Below are 18765 nucleotides of genomic sequence, written 5' to 3'. Positions count from 1 at the left end.
ATAAAAAGGGAGAGAAGTTTTATATGGAAATTCGAACTTGAATTTTTCATATTACGCGGATTTGAAGACCGAAGTGACCTTGATTTTTGAAGTCTACGCAATGATGCAATTGGATGTTCGGAAATGATGTATTCGAAATGTGTTTGGTTTTATTGAAGATTTTTGGGTTGTGTTTTTATGCGCAACTTTTGGGTGATTATTTGGAGTTAATCATTCATTACTGCTCGGATTGTATGGTCTAACATCCTAGAGCCCAAATTGAAGAATCATGGAAGAGTAGAAGATTGAAGTTCGTTTCGACATGTGTCACCTTTGAGGGTCGAACCGCATAGTTACTCGATTTTGGAAGATTTGAAGTGGGTCATCCATCCCTAACTTTGAGGGGAAGAATGTTGGGGTGCAAGGTTCTTCATGTATGACTTTGTAATGGTTTGACTCTTGTAGACCCACTTGCATGTGGTGCATTATCCTTATGACTAATGAGTATTAAAGAGTGAGAGAGAGACATGTAAACACCTCTATATATAGTAGGTTCATACCACTTGTAGAGGTGTGCTTGAGAGATGTAAAAATGAGTGTCTAAGTGTGTGTTATTTATGTAGTCTAGATCTAGATCCTTTTTGTGTAACACCATATACAATCAATACATCTCTTGAACACCCAAATCATCATGTTCATTGTGCAATCTTTAATTCCGCATGTCAAACCATGTTCTTTATGTCACTACAATAAATGATGAAACAAAGAATCGAGTATTAAATTAATCAGAGTGTGAACTCAAAATAGGATAGCGAGATTTGAACACCGATGTAAATATGATCTTGTTTCAGCTCTATTATGCTTCCAAGTTTTACAGAGTACAAGTGAAAATTTTGTAAAGACTTCGTATCTATGACTCTAGTAAACACTCCTATTTATAGGAGAGGAAAGTGTACAAAAAATATACTAAGGACTAAACATTAAGCTTCGAATATAATGCCCTAGTAAAATAGATTACAAAAATGTTTGAAGGCACCAAAAACAAACTTCGACTCATTACAACACTTCGACCCTAACAATCTCCCCCTTTGTAATCAAAGTCGAAGTCTTCAGTTTGTAAGAAGTGTAATGGAGTATAGCAAAACTCTTCGAACCTCTATATACCATGAACTAATTTTCTTCAACTCCTTCTTGTCTCCTTCATTGTTCTTCTTGCAGTGGTTCATACGAACAATCAAGTTCGTATATTGTGATGTAGAGTATCTCTCCACTTCGCTTGCCTGGAACAAAAATCGCTTCGCTTTTCTAGCTTTGTCTTTTCCCGCAAAGACTAGTCCAAAATTCTTTAAACAAATTTCCCCATCAGCATATTTCTTCAATTCAGCCTGAGTCTTTGAAGGAGCCATTGGGGCTTTGATCTCCATTCCCTTGGCAGTAGCCAACTCCACATCAGTTAGTGTGTCACAACTGGAAATTTTGTGTCATGTAATCTATACACTCAAGTTAATGTGAATCAAAAACTTAAGAGCATGTGTGATACCTACTATTATGACATCAAAAACTTCAATCAAATACATCATACCTGTGCTACAAATAGTCATCAAACAATTGGAAACCCTAGAAGTTCTTATTTAGGTCCACATTGGACTAGGACTTCCTTGTTGGACTCAATGGACCAATAAGCTTCCAATTTGACTATCATGGGCTTAGAACCCTTAATTGGGCTCTAATTGGACCCACATTAATTTATTTTCACATTTTGGGCCATGTTGGGCCTAGAATGAAATAAATTAAAATTTTTGAACCATGATTAACCAAAACTAGCCCAACAAAGTGTGAAAATCATGTTATATTTCTTTTGGACCAACAATCATCAAAACTTAGCTATAGCATGGGCTTAAGGGCAAAAAGCCCAAAAATCTCCTCACATCCTCCTCATTCTCGGCCCAAGCCCAAAAGAAGAGAGGGTTGACTTTGTGTGTGACACCTCACCATTACCCAAGGGATTTCCATGCAACATATCACATACCTCCATGCAAGTATCACTTCAAAGATCACTTCTTCTTTTCCCTCCTTCACTCTCGGCCATCTCAAACACACACACATCTCACAAACTCTCTCAAGAACACTCAAGAAAACTTCCTCCCTCTCCACTCAAAGATCTCGAAATTTAAGAAGCTTTCAAGAGGATATTTGCACAAATTCTTCATCTAAGCTAAGGTTATACTTGGATCTATGACTTAGATTTTTTTTGTCATCAAAATCTTTTCCTAATCCATGCCAAAACCGTGATCTTACCTCTTAGAAGCACATCAAACTCGAGATCTTCAAGAAAAGGGTGCTAAGGCCAAAAATCACCAAGTTTTCTTCCATCTTTTCTTCAAAAACCGAAATCACACCCTAAGGTGAGCTTCATACCCCCTATGTTCTGTTTTTATGAGTTTTGTGGGGGGGGAATACAAGTGAAAGTGTAGATCTATATGTGTTTTGTATGCCTTGTATGATTTCTATGCTTATATGTGTGTTTTTGTGTGTTTATAATGTTGGATCTAGTCATAAACCCCTAAAAATCGAGATATACTTTATGTTAAATGACACTAGCATCAAATATATTTCTACATATAAAGTGTTCCAAGAAAAATAGCTAAATGGCTTAGTAACATTTTCTTTGGGCTAAAAACTCAATTTTTGGACATAAAATGTTAAAAATATAAAGTTAAAGGGCCCAAATTGAAATATTTCGAAATCTCATGGGGGAGATGAGTCAAAACAGTTTCCATAATGTATTTTCTGAAAATATACTTGTTGGAGGATTAAAAACATAAATTTCAAGCTTAATGGGCTAAAAATGACATTTTCGGCCCAATAAGGCCCATTATGTGAAATTTTCTGTTTTGGAGGGCCAAAACTGTGTTTTTCTGTAAAACAGTGGACTACTAGTGTTCCAAGTAATTTTCAAAGGTTTAAAATGCTTTTTAAATTTAAAAAGGACCAAAGTTGCAAAAATTTTCCAATTTGGGCCAAAATTGTCAAAACTGCGAAAAAGAGGGGTTATAACGGAGAAAACTGCATTTTCAGGGACTTAAACTGTTTTCAATGAAAAATATGCTGAAAAATATTAATTTCAATAATTTTTGGTGTTAAAATGTCAAGAAAAATGATTTAAGGACCAAACTGGAAAGTTATTTAATTAGAGGGTTGAAAAGTAAATTTTACAAACAATGAGGGGCTGAAAACAGAAAAGTTTCAAGGCTAATTCAATACACGCAATTTGATCAAATAATGGCACCGCGACTACCGACGAAATACAATACACAACAATACCAAAAGTCGTTGTTAAACTAATTGGTTCGGTCTCGAACCAATAAAAATCTGAAACTACTAACGCGACGATACCTCGATTCATACAAGTAACATTTGGGAATTCAATATACACATGAGAGTGCACAGACGTCTACGCACTATCTTTGGGCCCCAAAAGTGTAAAATTTTGTTTGTTGGGCCTAGCTAGCCCAATGACCTGATCTTAAGGCCCGAAGACTTCTACCTTACGAGTTGTTGGGTCTTACACGACCTAACACAGCGTAAAAGGACTTTCAATGGCTTGTATACTATCGGTTCCCAAGGGTCCTTTGGTATTGCTAGTAAAGTCGGTATTTCATGCGAGGCGGGTCAGGGACCCCTCGTACCTTTTTTTTTATCCCCAACCGGTTAATGGAGTCATCGGGGTCTTCGTGTCCTCTTTCTCTTCGGATGTGGGATTACTCGAAGTCAGGGCGGTCGGATAACGTGGTTAGTACGGACGACGCCTACGGGATCGTTAGTATAGTTATAAACTGGTCGTTTGTGTAACGCATGTTTATAACAATTAATCATGCTCAAAAATAATCCGACGTCGCCTGGAATTGATAACTTCACGCGCTGCAATGGTTTTATTTTAACTTCATGGAATTCAAAGAATTAGGAAAACATCGGGTTTTCCTAGGGTTTTTTTTATACACACGGTTTTCAAAACGTACACAAGCTTGATGAACATTTTCTCTACAACTATAGAAACAAACAAGCATACTTATGGATCTTCACAAATGTTTTCAAGAACTCTTTTCAGAAAATATCGGATTTTCTGGTGGTTTTCAAAATGATACAAAACATTGCTTTTCAAATACCGCTTATGAACTCACCAACATTTCACATGTTGACGTTTTTCAAAATACTTGTATTCTCAGGGAACCAGTGAATCAAAGGAAAATGTACTCAGTGATGGCTTGCAGTTTACTTATTAACGAATCGAACAATTTATTTTTGGGAATGTAATGTTTAAACAATGTACTTCATGTAAACTTTATTGGTTGTACTATATTAATGCATGGTGACGAATGTTGTTACGTTTCATATATATTCAATGTTATGGTATTCAATTAAGTCACGACAGCCCTCGGACGTTTCCGCCGTCTGGTTCGGGGGTGTGACATAGTGCTAGGCACTCATAGTAATTTTCTATAAAGATCTTGATGTGAGCAACTCCAACCTTAAATTCCTCTGGTTCTGTGTTTTGAAGATAAGAGAATGATTTGTCTTTCAAAAGCAATGCAACTTGTAAAAAGGTCATACAAGTTCATCAATGGAAAATCTGCAATTGTGAATTCGCAAATATTTCCATTTGCCCTGGCCACCACATACTCAATGTTTTGGACTGTGTTTTCGAAAACCACATCCTTTTTCATACTGATCACCTTCTTGATTTTGATCAGTGACCATATCTCCTCAGGGGCTTTTCCACGTACAGCACGAAAACGAATTTTTATGTGTGTGCCTTCATCTTTTTCTTTGAAATTCCTTTAAGCTTTGAACTGTGGCATGATAAACATCATTTCGTTTATCGGGAAATCCATCTGGCTTGCATCTGTATTCGTGACCAATTAGCTCTGCTTTGGTTTCTTTTCGAAAGAATACATGTGATTAAATGCAACCTTGGCTTCGACTGTCTCGTAGATATAGTGTTTTGCCGGATCACCTTTATCCATTCCCTTCGGATCACTAGCCCTCTAAGTTATAATGCTTTGAATGAACCTCATTTTCTCCAGTTCAGCCTTTGTTTCCGCCTTCTTCTCATCTTTTGATTTTTCAACAAGAATTGATTTCCCTTTGTCTTTTGAAGCAGGTTTTTCAGTTACTTATTTTGGCTTCGAATCACTCCCACCAGTTTCCAATGGTTTACCAATCACAACTCCTTTCGAAATTGGTCTTGTCGTTGGCATTGTTGTTACGATAGTTGAGGTCACTGGTTCAGCAAAAACTATCAACGGTTTTGTTGAAGGGATGTTCGAAGAATATACTTTTCCTACTACTTTCACATCTTCTTCACTTGACTTCCTTTCTCCCCCTTGCACCCCTGTGAAAACAGGAGGGGCAATTGTTGTGTGAAGAAGACTAGATATGCGAAAAAGCGGTGCAAGCTGCTTGTTGAGTATGGCTTCGAATTGAACAAACTTCTGAGATAGAAATTGCAGAGTGATCAATGGAGACGAAACCGATCTTTCTGAAATTTCCTTTAACTCCTTGAGCAGTTTTATCACTTCCTCAAAACTTGCAGTTTCGGATGTTGAGATTTGACTTATCTGAGGACTCAAACCTTCATACAGCTTAACGAAGTGAGTGACTGCATTGCAAATGATGTCGACCTTTTGATTGACAGATGCATAATCATGGTGAACAACTGCAACTTCTTTTTGCATTTCTTCACGGAGTTCATGAATTTGCATGTTGACATCTTCCCTCGCCTTCTTCACATCCTGAATGAAAAGAACATGTCGTTCTTTTGCCACATGCTTTAATTCTTTCAGATCACCAGCAAACTTCGAATTTTGAGAATTGATTCAAAGTTCATTATTTTGATCATTATGATCATCCTTCTCCAAAACTCGAGATTCAAAATCTTTAAGCATCCCCGAGACTTTGCTGATTATCTGTGATTCCATCATCTTTATCATAGTATCAATTTCCAGACTTGATATTGATGAACCTCCACCAAAATCGGCTTGAAATTGAATTATGGAATTCAGTTTCTGATTAAGAATCTTATACTTCTTCATGGTCATTAGCAAGTGATCGGGAAATTCCTCTTCATCTTCATGAAATTCCAATTCTTCGAACGTACCTCCAAACCCCTCATTATCAGTTTCAGTCTCCATTTCAATGGGTTCTTGAATAGGTGAAGGTGGTTTGGGTGTGTCAGTTGATTGAGAAGAAAAAATGGAAGTAATGGGTTGATTGATAATTTGTTCGAAGGTAGGTGAGTTTGTGGTTGATGTAATGGGAATAGTGGATAGTGTTACTGAAACAATAGTTTCGAAAGGAGTTGAAATAACTGGACCTTGATCTTCATGTTTCGAACCTCCTTCACCCATATCGACATTTGCATCCGTATCAAATACGTGTGCAGGGATGCCTGAAGTTCGAACCTCCTTAAAAATTGATTTGGCAATCGAAACTTCGGGTGGTATGACATCTGTCTTCTCAGGAGTGGAATTTTGAACAAGATGAGTGAACTCTGGTATCTCAGCTATTCTTTCATCTTCTTCTGTGGACTCAATAGATAGAACAAGCTTTCGAGTCTTCTTCTTCTTCGTTTGTGACAAGTGTTTTGCCATATCCTCAGCCCTTCTTTTCTTAGATATAGGAGAAACAGGTGCTGGCACTTCTCTAATTAGCACTCCTTGGTGAGAAATCTGAGGTTTTCGAACCATTTTTTGTTTAGGAGACATGCGTTTATGAGTGGACTTCATCTTGATTCTTCGAAATATCCCAGTCTTCAAAGGAATGATAACATTTTCTTGGGTTTCTTCAACAATGGGTTCAATCACTTGAGTCTCAACAACAGAAACTTCAACTGATTCAGGCTTTTTCTTTGGAGACTTTGAGGATTTCAAATCCTCGGTTTTCTTTAAAGATGAAATAGGATCAGCCTTCTTTGACTTTTGGACTGCTTCTCTTCCCTAGGCAACAAGATCCCTGTCTGTATTGAAGAATCGATTGTCTGCAAATATGCGACTAACACCGAATTCGTAGAATCAATCCGTTTGAGCATTGCATCTGGAATTCGAGCCACAGTTGGAAATTCGTATGCATCATCTACAACCTCCTTCGGATAGTGGTAGGATTGAAAAGTAACTTTCTCTTCGTCATTTGGTACTAAGATCCCTTCCTTATTATAAAAATACTACAAAATAAGGCTCCAGTATTAGGCACACGAAATGCCATGAACAACATTCGTATGTTCTACACCCTTTTGGAATTCCTTCCATAATTGTGTAGAATAGTCTGCTTGAAGATCATAGTATAGGCCTGCAATCATTGCGTAAACTTCCATCCTGCCTTTGTCTAAACCAACTGTTCTTCCGGTCAAACATCTTAGAAAGATCCCAAACAAGAAATTCCATAATCGTGGAAGTCCAGATTTCTTAAAATCACTTATCTTAGACAATGGGGGTTGATATCCCATCTCATTAAACATATGGACTATTTGTGGGAATGTGAAATCAACAAAAGGAGGCGAATTTGGAATTGCAAGAATCTGGCAGAAAAGTTTCTTGGTTAGCCTAACTTTCTTGTCATTCACTAGATGGAAAGTGATCGTACCGGATGCTTTGTTGTATGTTGTAGTGGATCCTGCTTGAGAAAGCCAGGATAATGGAACTGAAAAGGAATTGAACATCTCCGTGGATAAAACAGAGTGTTTTAGAGCAACAATGAGCATCTTCAACTCTTCAGGATATTGTGAAACTTCACCATCCACATAGAAGTTTGTGGATTGAATCTTCATGACAGGTGCGGATGAAATATCTTCAATTGAAGGATCAACATGAGCAGAAGTCGCCATAGTTAGGGTTTGAAGATGAAGATGAACAGATAATTTTGGCATTTTTCGTTCTGATTGCGTAAACGATTAATGAACTCTTGAACCCCCTTTTATATGTAACGCTGAATTTTGAATTTGAAGCGGGATGTGTAATTAATAACATCCGACGGGGAACCTTGAAAATCGGATCATTACTGCGGAGAGGTAGCCATGCGTCAAGAAGTAGCTGTCACATCACCTTCAAAAACTGGACAGAATACCATACGTCACTTATACACAGCCTGTCATTATCTCCCCAAGAGAATTGTAACCGTTAGAACCCTTCGAATGGAAGCAAGGCTCTTTCACTTTTGGGATAAAAAGCGAAGTCATATGCCAGATGTTCGAAATCATCAGCCTGAGTTGGTATTGCTCAGAACCTCAAGGATTTCGTGTGTGCAGTGTTCCAAAGAAAGTTAGACAAGAAACAATGAAATAAAAAATTTTGGAATATTGTGATGTCAAAATTTTAATTTGACACGAAGGCAGTTAAACCCCGGGCAAAGGTTGCTTCGTTAATCATCAAGAGAGATGATCAACAGCTTGTGTATGTTCCCGTGAATTACAATCGAATACTTTTTGAAAAGTATCAAAGGGATTCTTTTGAGAAAGCTTCATGGGTAGGTTCAAAATTTTGTTACATGTCATCTTAAACATAAGGTGATAAATTGTAACAGAAATAACTTGTTTGACCAGTGTATTTAGTGACAAGTTGGCTTTGAAAATTTTTAACATGACTAGGACATTCGAATGAAACTCACACAGAAATCATATTCAAGATAAAAATTTGTGTGCTGGATCTTGTTGGGTAACAAACATCGTGGGTTTTGAATGTTTGATCAAGACCACGCATTCGAAATGAATATGATTTGGAGTTTCGAACTTTGGTACAGAAACAAAATCTTCGTGAAAATTTGGAACTTAGTTCCTCGTCAATTCCTTAATTTGTAAGAAATTTGGGTTTCACTTGCATCACAGACTCATAATGTCAGATCATAAACACAGAGTTTTGATATATCAAAGTCTCGATGGATTTGATCAGAGACCTCGGACATATGTCTTTGTGTGTGATCGTGTAAGACTTTATGGATGAAAAAGATTGGTATAAGACACGAAGTGTACCTCTGTTATGATTTAGAAACAAACATGAAACTCTTAACTCATTTTGAGAAGAGTCAGGTAGCTCAGAGACTAATGTGAAAATAAGCATGATTGGGAAGAAATTTTCGTATGAAAATTTTCATTAAGGCTTTCGTACACACACATTGACTCATGGAGGCTTTTGGTCAACATGCAGCAGCATCCTTCTAGGGACAACCTAACTAGTTCGAAAAAAAATTATTCATTCGTACGAAAAAAAAATTTACCTGACCCAAGTACTGCATGCATAATCCCCTCTATATCGTCATGAATATCTGCAACAAAATACTAAAAGGAAGTAATAATCAAAAAATATTTTTATTGTTTCGGATTTTTCGAAAATAAAGACAGAACAAACTAAAATCTTTTTGAATTTCGGAATTTTCTAAAATTAAATGACAAAAGAAAAACAAATCTTTTTGGATTTTTGATTTTTCGAAAATTTAAGAACAAAACAAAAAAAAATCTCTTTTTTTAGATTTTTGATTTTTCAAAAATTGAAGGACAAAACAAAAGAAAATCTTTTTGGATTTTTGATTTTTCGAAAATTTAAGGAAAAAACAAAAGAAAATCTTTTTGGAGTTTTGAATTTTCGAAAATATGAAAAGGATACTGTATTTGTTGCAAACAGACGAATGTTTATCATTCCTTTATGAGTGACAAATATACGAATTCGAAGCGGTCGAAGCGTTGACCATGAACAGTAATCGTTAAATCACCCCTTAAAATAAGTGACAAATGTGCGAATTTGAAGCGGTCGAAGCGTTGACCATGAACAGTAACCACTGAATCACCCCTTAAAATAAGTGACAAATGTGAGAATTTGAAGCGGTCGAAGCGTTGACCATGAACAGTAACCGATGAATGCTAAATGACTTTGTGTTATCTTTTATTCAACTCCTCTGATTCAATTTTTATCACCCATTATTCTTCTTATTCGCATGGAACAGAACTTCCATCGATCATTTCAATCCCTTCAATTATTCTTACAAGTGACTTTTCATCCAAAGGTTTTGTGAAAATATCAGCTAACTGATCAGTTGTTTTCACGAAATGTACTTCAATATTTCCATCCTCCACGTGATCTTTAATGAAATGATAACGAAGAGCTATATGTTTAGTCTTCGAATGTTGCACAGGATTATGAAAAATTCTTATCGCACTTTGAAAATCACAATATAATGGAATCTTTTTCATGTTAATTGCATAATCACGCAATTGACTTTGAATCCATATGATTTGTGAAGTGCAAGCAGCAGCAGCCACATATTCTACTTCAGCTGTTGAAATTGACACGCATGTTTGCTTTTTCGACAGCCAGCTGACTAATTTGCCATCAAGAAATTGACATCCGCCACTTGTGCTTTTTCAATCAAGATTACAACCACCCAAGTCAGCATCTGAGTATGCTTGAACAAAGAATCCAGTGTTTGAAGGATACCACAATCCTAACAAAATTGTTCCTTTAAGGTAACGAAAAATATTCATCACAGCAGTGAGATGTGGTTCGCGTGGATTAGACTGATACCTTAGAGTTTAATTTGACAACCTTTTCATTTTTCTTTTCAACATGTTTTGTTTTCTCTTTTTCAATTTTTGATTTTTCAACCCATTGATTTTGTGATTTTTGTCGTTGAAATACATACGAATTCTTTGTTAAGTTGTTTTCAACTGTGTTTTGATTTGCGAAAAAACCTTCTCCGGTTGTTTTTGAATTATCCTCCTCAACTAACTTCTTCAATTCTGGTTTGATATTCTCAACATTTCCAGTAGTTACGAAACTTGATTTGGAAAAATGACATCATTTGTGAATTTGAAATCTAGATAAACCACCGTGTTCGTTTCAAGATAATGTTCACCTTTTTCATTCATTACTTTTTCGAACATTTGTGTATCACCATACACTTGATCAACAACTATACGAGGAATTTCTTTTTCCTTTGTTACTTCCTTTTTCTTCGTATGTTTCTCTTCTTCTCATCATCAATATCATCAGTTTGGCTGTCTTTGAGATCCACAAAGTTCATATCACAAACTTTCGAAGTTGAGGGTATATCAGTTTCATTTTCAACCATCAAATCCTTAACTGTTTCTTTCCCTTGTTGGGTCAAAATATGGTTTATACTTTACTTTTCTAGGAAAATGTATTTTTCTGTAATATTTTTGGAGTTTACGGTCATGTTTACGGTTGAGTTTATGGCCGTAAACCCATTTACGGGCCACGTTATCCGGCCCATGTTCTCCAAGTATAAATATAGGTATTAGGTTGAAGAGTAGAGATTGATGAACCCTAGAGAGTTTACGGCCAGAGAGACAGAAGAACTATTATGTGTTAGTGTGTGTGAATCTCTTGTATCCGGATCATCATTCTATTCATTAATACATTGAGATTCATCATATTCTTCTTCTCCTTCTCTTCTATTTGATCTAACATCATCCGTTTGATTGGGATTCCGCACCATCAAAAAGATCTGATTGATACACGGGCAGATTAGGGACTTACAATTGGTATCAGAGCCTGGTTGTATCAGTCAAAAGGATTTATTGTTTCGTTTGGAATCTGAATAATTGGTGTTTCCGGTCCAAGCTTACGGCCGTAAACACCAAGTTCTTGGGCCGTAAACCCTATTTTGGGGCATTATTTGATCTTATTTTCGAAATATTTTTTGCGTTTTTGGATAGATCTCGCAAAAATAAGGGGGGTTTGTTCTTCTTAGTGTTTTTCATAAAAAAGGGTTTTTAATCGAGTTTTGGAGCTTCAAAGTCGAAAAATCGGTGTTTTTGGTCGTAATCAGCGAGGGGTGGCGGCCAGCAACTAGGGTTTCCGAAGTGTTTGCGGCCGGTGTTTGCGGTCCGAGGAGTTCGTGGTCAGAGGTTTCGGTCTGAGGCCTCGCACGCTTACGGCCTGAGCTTGCGGCTCGGAGTTTACTACTCAGCATCGTTTCCGGTTCGCACCTCGCACTCAGCAGCCTCGTATATAAAAAATAAGAACCAGAAGCAGAGTTGTTGGGGATCGAACCCACGACCTCCAGATCAAGAACAGAAGCGCCTTACCAACTCGGCTAACAAGTCTTTTGCTTCCTCACTTTGAAATTTAAAACATAACCTCTTCCTTTCGTTCCTAATTTCACATTTTTTACACTTTTAGCCCAAAATTCAATTTTTTTTTAATTTTAAATGCCTTTTTCATCTTTTTTTTTTAAAAAAAAATTAAAATTAATAATAATATAATAAAAAAATATTTATTTTTGACTTTTATTTTTGATTTTTTATTTTGACTTTCACTTCCAAGTTTGACCTTTGACTTTAAACTTTGACTTTTTCGTTTAACTTTTAAACTTTCAAATTTAGTTTTTCGGTTTGATTTTTAAGTTTGACTTTTCAAGTTTGACTTTTGAGTTTAACTTTTTAAATTTGACTTTTAAGTTTGACTTTTCAAGTTTGTCTTTTGAGTTTAACTTTTTAAATTTGACTTTTAAGGTTGACTTTTGAGGTCTATAATCAAAGGATTTGACTTTTAAGTTTGATTTTGGGTCTTAGTTGTGCCTTTTAATTGATTTTAAGCTCTACGAGGCAGTTGAGATATGAAAGAGAGTCGTCAGGATATGTTAAGACAAAGTTTCAATTTTTTCGATTTTATCCCTGGAGAAACGCTCGAAACTCAGTTGCAGCAATTTACTACACTCACTACTGAGATGAATATAGCTGGGATCTTCTTGTCGTGTTCTCATTCATGTGAAGTTTCATGTTCTCAATCATGTGAAGATACGATTAAATTTCTTCGGGAACAAATTGATTTATTAAAAGGGGAAGTTGAGGACCTGAGATATAAAGGATATCAACTCAGGAAAGGACAGAAACCCCTGAAGGGTGAGTTAGAAGCAAAAACCAAGGACTTTAGGAAACTTCGGGAAGAGTATAGCAACAAGTGTGAAAATTATGACTATATTAAGAGACAACTTGCGGCTGTAACTAAAGAGTTTGACGCTTTAAAAATTAAGTGTGGAAAAACAGACGTTAGTTTTAAAAATTGTACTGCGTCAAGTCAGACAGTCAAGTCCTTATATGAAACCCAATTAAAATTCAAAGAAAATCAAAGCAAGGGTCTAGGGTATGATAGTGTACCTCCTCCTTATAATCATAACTACACATCCATCCCTATGACACAAGACGAAACTGACAGGGAGCCACATCTTCGATATGGAAAACGAGCTGGATTTGTGTCAGGAGGAGTTATTAATGTTGAAAATACTAATGTTTCTACTTCATGTACAGGTAAAGTAGCAGAAGATGAGAACAAGGAGAGCACTACTGAACAAACAAATGTCTCTTTGAGCTCTGAGTCTGTTGCTTCGAACTCTGCTGCTTTTGATAAACTTACCGTTGAGAAATACAGGCCGCCAATTCCAGTGCAACAGAGTGCCTGTCGCAAGTGTGCATGTGGGAACAACAAGAAACGAGGCAAGGATACGCCACCAGGGGCAGGAAGAGATAACTTCACAGTGAAGAAAAAGACTTGTTTTCACTGTGGAACACCTGGACACATTGCCAGAAATTGTCCTAATCGCACATATGTTGCCTACTATGCACAAGGCTGGCAGAACGCACCAAGAGGGAGATTTTTCAAAAGAAACCCCTCAAAGTCACGTTCATACAATGCCGACTGGAATGCCATGAAGGCCAAGAATTCAACTCCCAAGGCCAAGCATCCTACTCCCAAGGTCAAGCATCTGAATCCCAAGGGAAAGAAGGAAATGTCGACCCAGAAGTCTAGTCCAAGAGATGCTCCTGTGAAGCCAAGACCGGTTAGGTTAAAGTCATCTCGGCAGCCGGCTTCAAGTTCCAAATCAAGTGCCGAGGCGCCCATCGGATCGAAAAAGAAATGGGTTAAACCCAACTACCAATGGGTACCAAAGGCTCAATCTCCTAATGATTCTAATATTTTTACATCTTCTGTTTGTGATAAATAGGACATGTCATGGGAGAAAGTATTGTGTGTTGATGACAAAGGTCGACCTAGTTTCAAAATGGAATGGGTTCCAAAGACCAACTGATCCCGCTCTGCGTCAGAGCAGCTATGGAGGCACATCATCAGACTTCGGTTTGTTGGTAGTGACTGCTCCTGGCATATGATAGGGGACATCTCTCAAATATACAGCACTCATAAATTTGTTCGAGAGTTTGTGTCCTTTACGGGAAAGGAAAGAAGGGAAGAAAAGAAGGGATCGCATGGGGTTACTGCTTAATGATATGAAGAATTTTCGGATCTGTTCTGAGATTATGCATGCTGTTCTCAGACCTTCTGAATGCAGATTCAATCCGTGAATTACGGTTTGCATTTTCTTCTCTATACTCCTGAGTTTTTCTTAAGCTAATTCGCTTTACAGACTAATTTTTGTTTTAGCATAGTTTAAATTTGCGCATTTACTTTCGTTTCTCTCCTATGCACAAATTTAGGGGGAGAAATAAAAACAAATCAAAAATTTTAAAATTTAAAAAAAAATCCAAAAACATTAGAAAATTAAAAAAATAAACAAAATATGTTGGTTATGAAAAGTGCTTGCATGAGATGTTTTGGGAAATGAAATTAGCAAGTGATAATGGGCAATCTGAATCGGCGTAACGTAGCTAAGTTGAATCGTCTACGCTCTATGTTCGATGCGCTGGTAGGCATGAAAAATTCTTAAATGGACTTGACTAGGTAAAGTTGAACCTAATGAATTTAAGGACTTGACAAACTTTGACCTAGTTAGATCCGTTTAACCTGATGTCACGACGCTCGGATAGGTTGAGCAGGGAGATATACATGGGAATCTACCCATCACATTAATTGAACCCGTACTTGGAACCATGGCTTAACTTTTCCTCGATGTGCGAATTCTGTCCTTAATTCCGGTTGGATGGGGCGACTAGTAAATTCCGATAAATTAGGTCTACAGAATATCATTTTCTTTCTTTCCGTCTGTTAGTCATATGTTGTCTCCTTTGCGTGACTTCCAATCCGACCTGGTACACAACATATGCAACTCTATTTCTCTGCAGGCTATATATGTGAAATACTTCTTATCTGTTAGCTATATGTTGTCTCCTTTGCGTGACTTCTAATCTGACCTGGTACACAACATATGCAACCTTCTTCTTCTCAACCCCTCTAAAGTAGTAAGTAATAGAATTCTGAATCTATCCTCTCTCTGAATGGTTGTCTGCTCACCCGGTGTAAGGAGTACTCTGGAAGTTCTTGATGGCTGGGGCATATCAGGAAATGGGAAACACGTTCCAGTACACTTAAAATTGAACTCATACAGATTGTCTGTAGATCTCGTTGCTCGATTTAGGTGGACAACAATATCCCTGGTTGTAGTCAGTTAAATGGTCTTAAGAAAATTTTATTTAAGGATTAGGGCCAATCATGACAATAAATTTACAATTAGATATATGCCTGAATCATGTCATTGGTAAAATGTCCAAAACTGTCACAAATTTTTCGTGTTTAAGTGGACCACAATACTGGCGATCGGTCAGACGAAGATGTGAAGATAAGGGTACCGACAAGCAGAATAAAACTGTCCAACAACTTTGATCCCAAATCACTCTTAAAGTTAGCGATCATTTTATTTTTGTTAAGTTTGTTCATAGTGTTCTTCTAATTTAAATATTATGGGAGAATTAAAATAAAACAAAAAAAAAATCAAAAAAAAAAATCAAAATCAAAAATAGTGTTATTTATGTTTTAATTTGTGTGCTAAGTTTTCTTTTAGTTTTGTTTTGTCTTGAAAAGTGATTTCAGGTATAGATAAGACTCATGGAGTTTGTGTTGAAGATTTCTGAGCCAAAGCCTCGTCCGTAAGCATCAAAGAATTCTCATTCGAAGGAGCAAGAAATGAAGATTATTCTTTCGACATTCAATCTTTCAACCCCAGAAGCAAGGTGAAGCTGAAATTGAAGAATATGTAACGGATTGCATTGAAGCCTCCTCAATCAGTCTGCTGCTATGTTTGTACCTGCTGAAGTGATCCAGAAGATTTGTTCTCTCTGATGTTCTCTCTGAAGATTCTCAAGCTGAAAGCACTATCTTTTAAGAATCAGTTCGTCAAGCCTCCTCACCCAACGTACGTTCAATGCCAAATTCTGAAGAAAAGCCCAACTGCTCAAGATGAAGTCATTCATTGAAGATTCATCAAGTTCATCTTGAAGTCGTGAAGAATTTGAAGATTAATGTTGAAGCCAAGTTCCCAATGAAGATTATCAAGAAAGCCAGCTACCTTTTAGGGGGAGCTTGTTGGGTCAATTAAGAAAAGAAAGTTATAAACCAAGGGGGAGATTGTTGGGTCAAAATATGGTTTATACTTTACTTTTCTAGGCAAATGTATTTTTCTATAATATTTTTGGAGTTTACGGTCATGTTTACGGTTGAGTTTACGGCCGTAAACCCATTTACGACCCATGTTCTCCAAGTATAAATATAGGTGTTAGGGTGATGAGTAGAGATTGATGAACCCTAGAAAGTTTACGGCCAGAGAGACAGAAGAACTATTTTGTGTTAGTGTGTGTGAATCTCTTGTATCCGGATCATCATTTTATTCATTAATACATTGAGATTCATCATATTCTTCTTCTCCTTCTCTTCTATTTGATCTGACATCATCCGTTTGATTGGGATTCCGCACCATCAAACGGATCTGACTGATACACGGGCAGATTAGGGACTTACATCCCTTTAGATGTTGAAGTAACATTAACAATAGACAACTGAGAACAATCAACGTCTTCAAGTTCACTAATTTCACTAATATTATCAGAATTATCTTTGATATCAGCAAAATTAGATTGAGAATCAGACGTTTAATTCTCAGTCTTTTTCAAAATTTGAATTTGTTCAGATTTAGTCAAAGTATAATTTACAATGTTAACTAATTCATTCGCATCAAGACATTCATCAACTTTGACTATTCCATATCTATACTTATCATTTGGAACTTTGTTAAAATCACCTATTTCCTTTTCACAGTCATACGAAATGTTATCTACCATAGCTCTTTCATAAAATAAAAATGGCAGTAATTTTCTATGTTATTCTTTACTAATTTCGCATGAATGATGTAGTTCAGTTAATTTCCCATACAATCTTTTAGCCGAATTACAGTAAATGTTCCTCTGGGCTAACAACAGTTTAGTTTCACAAGACAAATTATCCCTATCAACCATGATATTAGTTATTTGTAGTTCTAAACAATCTATCTTAGTGATTTTCGAATCTAGCTTCTTCTGTGTCTCTAGCAACTGCATAGACAGCTTCTTAGCCTCGTTGCTAGCAGATACCATAATCGAATCAAAATAAGTAATAGTTTCATTGAAAGATACTAATTCAGAATTATAAGCATGTACTAGAATATTGAAAGATTCAAGAATATTTCGTACCTTTGTGGTCATTGGAGATTTGTCAGTTGCTTTTGATACGAAGCATCTCCCATGCACTTCGTATGCCTCCTCATCTGATTCTTCCTCCATTTTTACAAACATTGCTCCGTGGGTTGGATTTCGCATTTCCTCATCATCTGATCCAGAAGACCAGATTTGATAAGTACCTTCATCATCCTCATTCTCACCCTTTGTAACCAATGACAAATTCTTGGCTTTAGCACGAACCACCTCCAGCTTCTCAGCATAGTACGCCTCATCCTTGACCTTATTCTTCCTTTCATCCTTCTTTCAAAGCATACAGTCATTCGCAAGGTGATTAGCACCATTGCAATAATGACAATCAATCCTAGCATCTCCCTTTAATTTCTTCTCTGTTTTTCCCTTAACAGGCTTCGTATCTTTCATCTCTTCCTTCTTCTTCTCATCCCCAACACTTTTACTCATAAAATTCCCTTTTGTCTCAGACAACTTTGCCTTCGGATTGAAAGGCATTTTGAAGAACTTTTTCACACAATTGTTTGAATAGAAAGCAATTTCCTCATCATCTGAGTTCATGATGAACCCTTCATCTTCATCCGAAACATCTTTCTCAACTTCCCTTTTAGAGATCTTCGAAAACAAAGCTAGTGGACCTCCCAAACTTGCCTTCGATTCTTCAGCAATTTCGTTCACTTCGCTTTCATTAGACTTCAGTTGATTGTACAAGTCATTCAAAGTTGACGTATCAAAGCTTTGTTGATTCTTGACCATCATGCTCACACTACACCATTCTTTACGAAGTCCCATAACAAAAATTAGATTGAACTCCATGGTTGATCTGGTGATACCATATCGATTGCATCAATAGATCAATTCATTAAGACGATCGTAATAAACTTCTATCGTTTCACCATCTTTGTGTCTGAAGTCCTTCAATTCCACTAAGCATTGCTTCACAGAGTTAACTTTTGTCTTCTCACTTCCTTGAAATTTCTCCTTGAGATTGTTCCAGATTTCCTTTGCAGTTGTACAACTCCTCACATAGTTGTATACAATTGGAGGCAAAGCTCCTCTTAGTTCTCTCATGCACCTCTTCTCCAGCTTTTTCAGACGATCAGTCTGATTCTCAACTTCAGAATTTCCAGAAGATGATCCAATTGGTTGAACATTCATCGGTGGATTAAGATTGCCATAAATGCAATTCCACAATTCTTCATCCAATCCATTGAGATAATCCTGCATACGATCAGCCCATTGATCGTAATACTCATGGATTAGCATAGGAATTTTGGTGGATGATCCTAGAAGATGATAAAATGAAGTCATAGAATTCAGAGTGAAAGACGCCA

Source organism: Lactuca serriola, chromosome 7, assembly GCF_051521515.1.
Source record: "Lactuca serriola cultivar US96UC23 chromosome 7, Lser_US96UC23_V15, whole genome shotgun sequence".
NCBI lineage: Eukaryota > Viridiplantae > Streptophyta > Magnoliopsida > Asterales > Asteraceae > Lactuca > Lactuca serriola.
This window is presented reverse-complemented; position numbering follows the sequence as displayed.